Below are 9,169 nucleotides of genomic sequence, written 5' to 3'. Positions count from 1 at the left end.
ACTGAACTCACGGTCTCCAATGCACGGCGGGAATAAGAACAGGAGGCTTCACATGATGACTCGTGACATCTGAGCTCCCACGTTGCAGCGTTCCAGGGGAGCAGCTTGTTTGCTCCCAGCCTACAGTAATTGCCGCTGACATGCATCATCAGCCGCTGAGGTTCATGTCACTGCTCTTTGCTCACTAGAAGCTACCACCGCGTTATTTGTGTGCAAGCAGAGCGCAACGTCCAGAGAGAGAGAGAGAGAGAGGGAGAGAGAGAGAGAGGGAGAAACCTGGCCCCCTGCTGAGCCAGAGCATATAGAATGTAAGGTGTGTAGGTGACTGAGGAACGGCAGCCAGAGATGTGACAAAGGCGGACACCTCTGAAGGCTGATGAAAGCTTTCAGTAGATGTGAGCACTCGGCCCCGGCTATGAAGTGGAGTCTCCAGCTGTATTCCCTCTGGAGGCTTTGACCTCGGCTGCCTGCAGGTCACAGAGTGCGTCAGAGCAGATACAAACCTACACAGGTTTGGCACCTTGGTACGCAAACGTTGTTGTTGTGTGGCTGATGTGAACGTTTCTGCACGTTCAGACTTCAGCCACTCCAACCCGTTAGATGGTGATGCTACCTGAGACGGTCTGAAGTGTGTGTGAAGGACACACACACACACACACACACACACACACACACACACACACAGTGTATAAAATAATCCAACCTCCAAATATAAAGAATAGTTAGAACTTTGATTGAGACCTTTCTACTGATGGGCTCAGAACTTATCAATCAACGGTTCCTACTTTGATTTATTGGCTCTTTAGATCTTCTCACTCGTCCCTGTAGTGTTTGTATGTAAATGACATCTGGACCTGCTTGAGTCTCTGATTCTGCTGAGTCAGGTTAAATCTACTTCCTGTTTCCTCTTCATCTCACTTTGGTTATTTTTAAGTTTGTTTATGTTTTTGTCTTTTGATAGTTTGACAGCTGATTAAGATTAACCCATAACCTGCCAGCAGAAACATGAAGGTGAATCAGCTCTGTTTTGGACAGGAAGTTGTCAGTTTACTGCAGATTGAAGCTAAAAAAAAGGCGTTTGGCTGAATTCGCCCAGATGGCGCCTTAACTTCGGCAGGCGAGTCACGCCTTGAATTGGCGTGTCAGTTGTCATGGTCACATGGCGGCGAGCAAGGGAGCGTCTCCATGTCACAGAGATGTCAGAGTCACAGGAATTAAAGTGTCACTTCTTGGCTGCGGCGCTTGTGAGGTCTGAAGCAATTTCACAATAATTCACACCTTAATTCCGGGGCGATGGCGAGCGCTCGCAGCAGATGTGACACGCCGGGCGCCAGAGGCTGAATACCTGCCAGTCACACGCTCGCTACATGTTTACGGGACTGAAGCAGAAATTCACCGGATGCATCCTTTCCTTCCTCTCTCCATCCAGACGATCCCTTCTCATATACACTTGCTTCCTTTACTTGATACCTGAGGGAACAAAGCATCAACACAACCTCAGAAGAATCCATGACACATCTCTGGATGCTGCCGCCGTCAGTTACTGATTCATTATTTCACACTTCAGGGATCAATCAGGCATTTAAGGAAGCTGGCGAGAGGATGAAGTGAGAAGAGGAAGCAAGCAGAGGAAGCGAGCGGAGGAAGCGAGCGGAGGAAGTGAGAGCAGGAAGTGAGAGGAGGAAGGGAGAGGAAGAAGCAGCTGTGCTCACCTGTGTTTCCTCTTTACAGCTCAAGCCTCCACCACATTACAATCAAAACTTCTTTGCGTCCAAACGATCTTACACCTGCCAGGCGGCCCCTCTTCCTCTTCCGCTTCCTCTTAATTGGATCCTTGCTCACTTTCCCCTCCGTCCTGTCGTCAACAAACACTGCAGGTCACTTCTTCATTCCTCTTCATTTCAAATGAGTTCACTCCTCCGACTTTGATCCAAGGGAGCTGAGCAGACAGATGACAGCATCTTAAATCTGTGTGTGTGTGTGTGTGTGTGTGTGTGTGTGTGTGTGTGTGTGTGTGTGTGTGTGTGTGTGTGTGTGTGTGTGTGTCTGTCAGAACAAAATGATGCAATACATCCCCAGGGAGGAAATAAAGGCTCTTAGCGCTGGCAGCTGATGTCTTGCTAAGAGCTGGTGTGTGAATTTTGATTGCACTTCTTCTTCATGCACTAACAAACAACCGCAGCAGCTGCACGTCCGCCTGTTCCTCACATCGGCTGACGGACGCGCAGCTGCCAAGATAGAATCCTATGGAGGTCACACCAAAGAGTGTAAATCTGTGTGTTGAGCAGTTTCAGCCGCAGTGTTCTGTCTCCAGGAGCGTCTCAGCCATGCAGATGTGAGCCACCTTCATAACAAATGGGAGGAGTAAATGAAATGGACAGTCGCTCCCGACCGGGACATCCCGGAGGCTCTACAATCTAAAAAGAATATAGGTTCACGTCCACTTTCACTGGTCCGAGGAAACGCCAACACACGAGGAACACAGGAAGTATCCTGCCTCAGCGACCTGCAGCCTGAGCTCCTGTAGACGCAGCGTCAGAGACTCACTGCCGCCCCCTGTGGGTGAGAACGCCACACAGCTCAAACTTCTGGGGTTTACATAATGAAGCGGGCGTCAGGAGAAGTTTCCTAAAGCTCGTATTTGTTGCTTACGTGTGTGTGTGTGTGTGATCTCTATCAGCTGATTTCATGGATCACAAATCACAACGAATAGAGCTGCAGACTGAACATCGTCAGGGTTTCATTAAATGAGCAGAAAGAAGTCTGAGTGATCTCTGATGAAGCCCGGAGGCTGTGGGAACGCCTAAGCAAGCAAATGCATTCGTTTCTGACAATCGCTGCAGATCCATTAAGATAGAGAGAGAAGGGGGGGGGGGGAGAGAGAGAGAGAGAGAGCGAGAGAGAGAGAGAGAGAGAGAGCTGCTGGTGTGTTTGGGTGTGACTCAGAAGTGCTGATGATGATGAATGTCACATTTTACTGAGATAAAAATGAAAATGCTGAAGCGGTGGGAACACTCAGGCTGTGTGTGTGTGTGTGTGTGTGTGTGTGTGTGTGTGTGTGTGTGTGTGTGTGTGTGTGTTCTGCATGGCTAACTAACTCCAAAGCGTCCCAGTTGTTTGTGGACTCATCCTTCCACTGCTCCGTGCTGCTGGACTGATCACGTCTCTATCAGGCCCGGTGATCAATAACCTCAATCAGCTGACCTCACCTTTGATTTCATGATACATTTAGGCATCCTCAAAACAATTACCTGATTGATTTTTGCAGCCGCCTCAGACAAAAGATTTTAGATGCTGAGGCGTGTAAACTCCAGTCTGGAGGAAGCGCTCTGATTGGCTGAGGCGCTCCGGTCGGCCGGCCGATGTGGGCGGATACAGACCATAAGGAAGCGTCTGACGGGGGAGAAGGGGAATCACATGGACCCTGATCGATACGCAGCAGTATATCTCACCTCTGTTAACACACACACACACACACACACACACACACACACACACACACACACACACCTTTTGTGAATTAAACGTATAACTTCTCTGACGTCCGGTCGGCCATTTTAGACGGTGGGGGGGTGGGGGAGGGCGAGCGTGACGACAGTTGTCAGGCTTATAAAAACGGACGTTGGCGCCGCTAACCGGTCTGCGAGCGAGGCGATATCTCCAGAGAAGCTAATCAATACAGCCAATCTCACACCCAGCAGGGCTTTACCGCCTCGCCACACAAACACACACACGCACACACGCACGCACGCGCGCACGCACACACGCACGCACACACACCCAGCCCTCCGCTTCTCCCTGTGCTCCTGCAGGGCTAAAGCTCCCGAAACTGAGCGGAGATCCTGGCTGCGTCTCGGAGAAGCAGCCGGACTTTCAAACCTTTTTTCCATTTAGCTTTAACTCCGACACGCCGGCGCGTTTAGTGAAACAAAACACGGAGCAAATGTTTTCTTGCGGAGCCTCTTCATCTCTGCTGCGCCCGAGTCTGAGAGCAGAGCGCCTCTTTATCGGGAGGAAGAAGGTTAAGGGCTATTTGTGAGTGTGTGTGTGTGTGTGAGTGTGTGTGTGTGTGTGTGTGTGTGTGAGAGAGAGAGCGTACACACTTCCTCACCTTTTGATGTTCTTTAATAATACATCTTGACATCGATAAAACAGAGAAGCAGAAAAAAATCAATGTGCCTTAAATAAAAAAAGCACATCATCCTCACACACACACACACACACACACACACACACACACACTCCTCAGGGTTACATAAGGAGGTAGTAGCTGGCTGGTGTTTCCACGCCGCAGCAGCCGGGCTCAGACTCTCTCTCTGTCTCTGCTCCAGGCTGCAGCAGAACGTCGTCTGGTTCTGTAGCGTTCTGCTCTGCTCACCTGCAGGGCGTCGGTTCAAGCACCTCGGGGGCGCCGGAGCAACACGGGATCAATGAACCTGAACGTGAGGAGGAGGAGGATGAAGGGCTGGATTCATCATCACTCAGATTCACAAAGAGGAAGAGAGAGAGAAGAACCAAAGTTAGGATCTGTGACGGGGAGGTATAGATCAGATATCAGCTGGGTATTGATCTCTCAGTCTGGGTGGGAGGGTGTGTGTGTGTGTGTGTGTGTGTGTGTGTGTGTGGGGGGGGGGGGGAGGAGGAGGAGGCTGGAGGAGGGAGCAGCTGGAGGCCTGCTCCCCTCGTCTCCTCCCTATCAGCAGCTGAGGTCAGTGGGTTTTGAGGCTTAATGGCTTCTGGGGGAAACAAATGGTTTTGATTCCCCTGCAGAAGCCTGAACACAGCAGCACATCAGTGTAGCCTCGCTATTTAATCAGGAGCAGAGGAAGAGATGTTACTGGCAACAGAGCGAACACAGAGCGACTGCGGTCTGTCAGCTCATTCTCATCTCTGGTTGCTCTGTTTGCTCTGTATGGTCTCAGAGATCCTGTGATGTTTCTCCTCCCTGCTCTTCTTCTCCAGTATGTGTCTCCTGTGTGAAGTGGCAGCCGTGGCTCTGTGCTCCTCAGACCTCAGGACCGTGTGGTTTCCTCTCTCCAGACATCCAATCAGGCTCTGATTTACACCGGGGGATCAAGGAGCAATTAAACTGTCTGCAGCCACGGCCCTGCCAAGGTGCAATTAATGACCCGGCAGGATAGAGAGGCAGACATCCTGTAGGAACGCCGTCGCTCCTCCAGCCTGTCTGCCCTCCAGCCTGTCTGCCCTCCAGCCTGTCTCCCCTCCAGCCTGTCTCCCCTCCAGCTGGAGAGGGAAACCATCTGACTGCCTGAGGGAAACCTGCAGAGACTGGAGCAACGAACCAGTGCAGTCTGAAGAGGTGGAATGTTTAGGAAGCATCAACGTGCTGATTGGCCTCTAGGTGGCGCTGCAGCCTCGTGCTCAATCTGAACGTCTGTAGCTTCCTGTGTCTCCAAACATCCTGTCCACCATCATCAGCCCCGTCCTCCTTCACGTGAGTCAGATCCCTGCACAGATCCACACTTCCTCCCATTAAAAGCCAAACTTTTCCCTCTCCTTGTCAGAACTCGGAGCTCTTCACAGTTTGTAGATGTGAAGCTGTCAGCTGGTGAAACTGTGATCCTGCCGCTGCTCTTGTTAAGGTTTAATAGTGAGATGTTTTCCTCTTGCTCCTCTTCAGTTTGTACGCCTCACTCGGCTCCTGATCAGAGACTCCTGCTCACTTCTTCGTCTGTTCCAGTCTCGTCCCCGGCAAAGATCTGTCTCAGGCAAACAAACACCAGGTCTGCTCCGCTCTGCAGCTTCCTGGAGATCACTCATCAAAGCGGCGGATGCCTCCTGGTCGCTCCTTCCACTCAGGTAGGCTGTCGGCGAATGAGGCAGAGCCCCGGCGACACCAGCGCCCCCTCTCTGCCAGTGTGAGGTGACGGAGAACAGAGCTCCTGTGCTATGAGCCACATTAGACTAAGCTGATATCCACCATCTTCCTCCCATGAAGCCTCCTCCTCCTCCTCCCTGGCCGTCCCTCTGAAGTCCTCTGCAGCTCCAGCTTGCCTCTGCAGTCTGACAGGAGGAGTGTGTGTTCATCAGGCCAGCTGCTGTTTCAATTTGTAGGACACATTTCTATTGATTGGGGTTTTGTAATTTTCTCCCGAGTAGATTGAGCCGCCGCCGCCGCCTACAGGCCGGCGTGCATCAGAATGAGCAGGATGTTCCTCCGGCCCCGGCTCAGCCACGCCACCGGCCCGTCGTCACGCTCCTTCATGCAATAGAGGAAGATTAGCGTGGGAGACGTCTTCCTCACGGCGGAGGCTGAGGAGTGAAGTCTGACTGGGCTTTGAAGCTCAGCCTGGTTCAAGCACATGAACGCCTCACTGTAGAAGACAGTAGGGCAGCAAGAGGGTCAACGGTTTCCTCTCAAGCACCTAGAGGAAACGATGATGTCATGAATTCAAAGTCTCATCCAGAGAAAGAGAGAGATGTTGACTCGTCACCTTTATGCTGCTTCAGCTTCACCTTCATCATCATCATCTGAAGCTTTCACTCTCTAATGCCAGAGGAACGTTCTGCTCTGTTACAGATCAAACTCTTCTTCTTCTCTGATCTGCTCTTCTGTCCAAACTCCACTCAGGGGTCAGAGCTCAGTGCAGCAGGCAAATGAAAGGGAAGCTGACAGAGGGGAAGGAAACTACAGCAGCATCAAGAGTTCCTTTAGCTGAGTGAAAACACAGCAAGATTCTGAAATGTCTCCATTAAATATCCATTTGTTCATTTTCCTCACTTAAACCTGTAAGATCTGCTTAGCCTGGTTCCCAGAATGCACCGGGTGGATCATCTCCTCAGACCTCCTGCTCACCTCCTCCCTGTGTCTTTAGACCTCCTGCTCACCTCCTCCCTCCCTGTGTCCTTAGACCTCCTGCTCACCTCCTCCCTGTGTCCTTAGACCTCCTGCTCACCTCCTCCCTGTGTCCTTAGACCTCCTGCTCACCTCCTCCCTGTGTCCTTAGACCTCCTGCTCACCTCCTCCCTGTGTCTTTAGACCTCCTGCTCACCTCCTCCCTGTGTCCTTAGACCTCCTGCTCACCTCCTCCCTCCCTGTGTCTTTAGACCTCCTGCTCACCTCCTCCCTCCCTGTGTCCTTAGACCTCCTGCTCACCTCCTCCCTGTGTCCTTAGACCTCCTGCTCACCTCCTCCCTGTGTCTTTAGACCTCCTGCTCACCTCCTCCCTCCCTGTGTCCTTAGACCTCCTGCTCACCTCCTCCCTGTGTCCTTAGACCTCCTGCTCACCTCCTCCCTGTGTCTTTAGACCTCCTGCTCACCTCCTCCCTCCCTGTGTCTTTAGACCTCCTGCTCACCTCCTCCCTGTGTCTTTAGACCTCCTGCTCAGCTCCTCTATGCGTCCTCTGCCTCCTCCAGCTCGCCCCCTCCTCCTCCTCCTCCTCCTCCTCCTCCTCCTCCTCCTCAGCCTGTATATGTGATGTCTTAGCACAGAGCTGAAGGAGGCGTCGTGGCCCTGTGCTCTCTGGCTCTGTGAGGATCCTCTCTCATTTTCACGATGCTCTTCTGGACGACTTCCAAACCGTCTAACATGGATACCTCACACATTATGAGGCCATAAAGTATTTGTGGTGAATTGTGTTTCCTTGGTTGCAGAGAGGACGCAGCGCTAATTTATGGTCTCAAACACACACACACACACACACACACACACACACACACACACACACGCACAGGTATACGAGGAAGAACTCGGACCCAAACCCCCTCCCCAGTAAAAGTTTGGCACTTTGTCAGTCTGAAGTGAATCCTTAAGTACGGACGTTGTTCTAGTAAAATCAATCATTTTGACATTTTACTCTAAATTATCGACATCTTTTAATGCGCAAGCGGTGTTTTAATGATGTCGTTGGCAAGAGCAGGAGGAGGAAGAGGAAGGGGGGAGTAATAATGGTGATGGTAATAGAAGCAGACATCCAGGAATAAAGACATTAAAGGGATAGAAGCAGAAGTTACAGCAGGAGAAGTGAGGAAGCAGAGGAAGTGAGGGTGTTAGGGTAGGAGGAGAGCTGGATTAGAATGTGTGGTCTTCTTCGCCTTGTTCTTCTTCTTGTTCTTCTTGTTCTTCTTGTTCTTCTTGTTCTTCTTGTTCTTCTTGTTCTTGTTCTTAATAGTAGTTGGTGTCCATATACTGTATTAGCAGGAGTCCTAACTGTACTTGTGTTAGCAGTAGTATTAGTTGCAGTACTCGGTGTGTGTGTGTGTGTGTGTGTGTGTGAGTTGTGTACATGTCGTGCCTCAGTGTGGTGAAAGTGTGTGCGCGCCGTGTGCGAGCATCGGTCGGCCTCCATTAAAAAGAGCAGAGGAAGAGGAGCGAGTCGACCTCCTTGACTCTCCCAACTTCTCCTCCATCACACGGGCCGCCTTCCTCTCCTCTGAGCCATCGCCCTCCTTCACCTCTCCTCTTCCTCACTCAGGCTCTGAGGAGGTGGAGTGCGCTCGGGCGGACCTCTGACTTCTTCCTCTCTTCGGAGCCCACGGAGGGAGCGACTCCCCTGGGGCCTGGGCTTCAGTCGGTGCTGAGGAAACTCTGGATGTGTGAGAGTTTATTCAGATCACAGGTCAGAGAGCCAGGAGGAGTTTCTAATGAGGAGTATTCATGATGCTGCTCAGACAAATGACTCCTACACACACATCTACAACTTCAAGCAGCACGGGGTCACTGTTTGACCTCAACCTCACTTTAACACACACAGTATATACAGTATATCACAGCACAGGGTCAGGAGGACTGGACAGCTGCTTTTGTTTTCATCAGAACACAGATTAGATGTAAACAAACTGAGCCGTGGAGATTTTGGAATTTGAGTGTCGGCGCTGGATAACTTGAGTTGAGGAGAGCAAGAAGAGGAGGGGCAGCAGGGAATAGACTTGACACACACACGCACACACACGCACACACACACACACACACAAAGGCAGTAGTAACTTCTTAAATTTTCCCTGGAAACTTTTGTCATCTTCCCGCAAACTTTCTCGCTAAACTTCACAACCAAACTAAAGCGGCGGTCTTCCGGCTTCTTCTCAGCTCTGAGTTTTGCTTTAACTCGCACGGCACCGCGGCCCGAATCTGGCTCCAGTCACATCAGCACACACACAGCAGAGCAGGTGAGATGACATCACCGCTCACTTTAACACTCTGAGTCTGGG

The sequence above is a fragment of the Genypterus blacodes genome, unplaced genomic scaffold, assembly GCF_046128005.1.
Source record: "Genypterus blacodes isolate CSIRO-AG114 ecotype Tasmania unplaced genomic scaffold, CSIRO-AGI_Gbla_v1 ptg000362l_1, whole genome shotgun sequence".
NCBI lineage: Eukaryota > Metazoa > Chordata > Actinopteri > Ophidiiformes > Ophidiidae > Genypterus > Genypterus blacodes.
The sequence above is the reverse complement of the archived record's forward strand: the minus strand, read 5'-3'. Positions refer to the sequence as shown.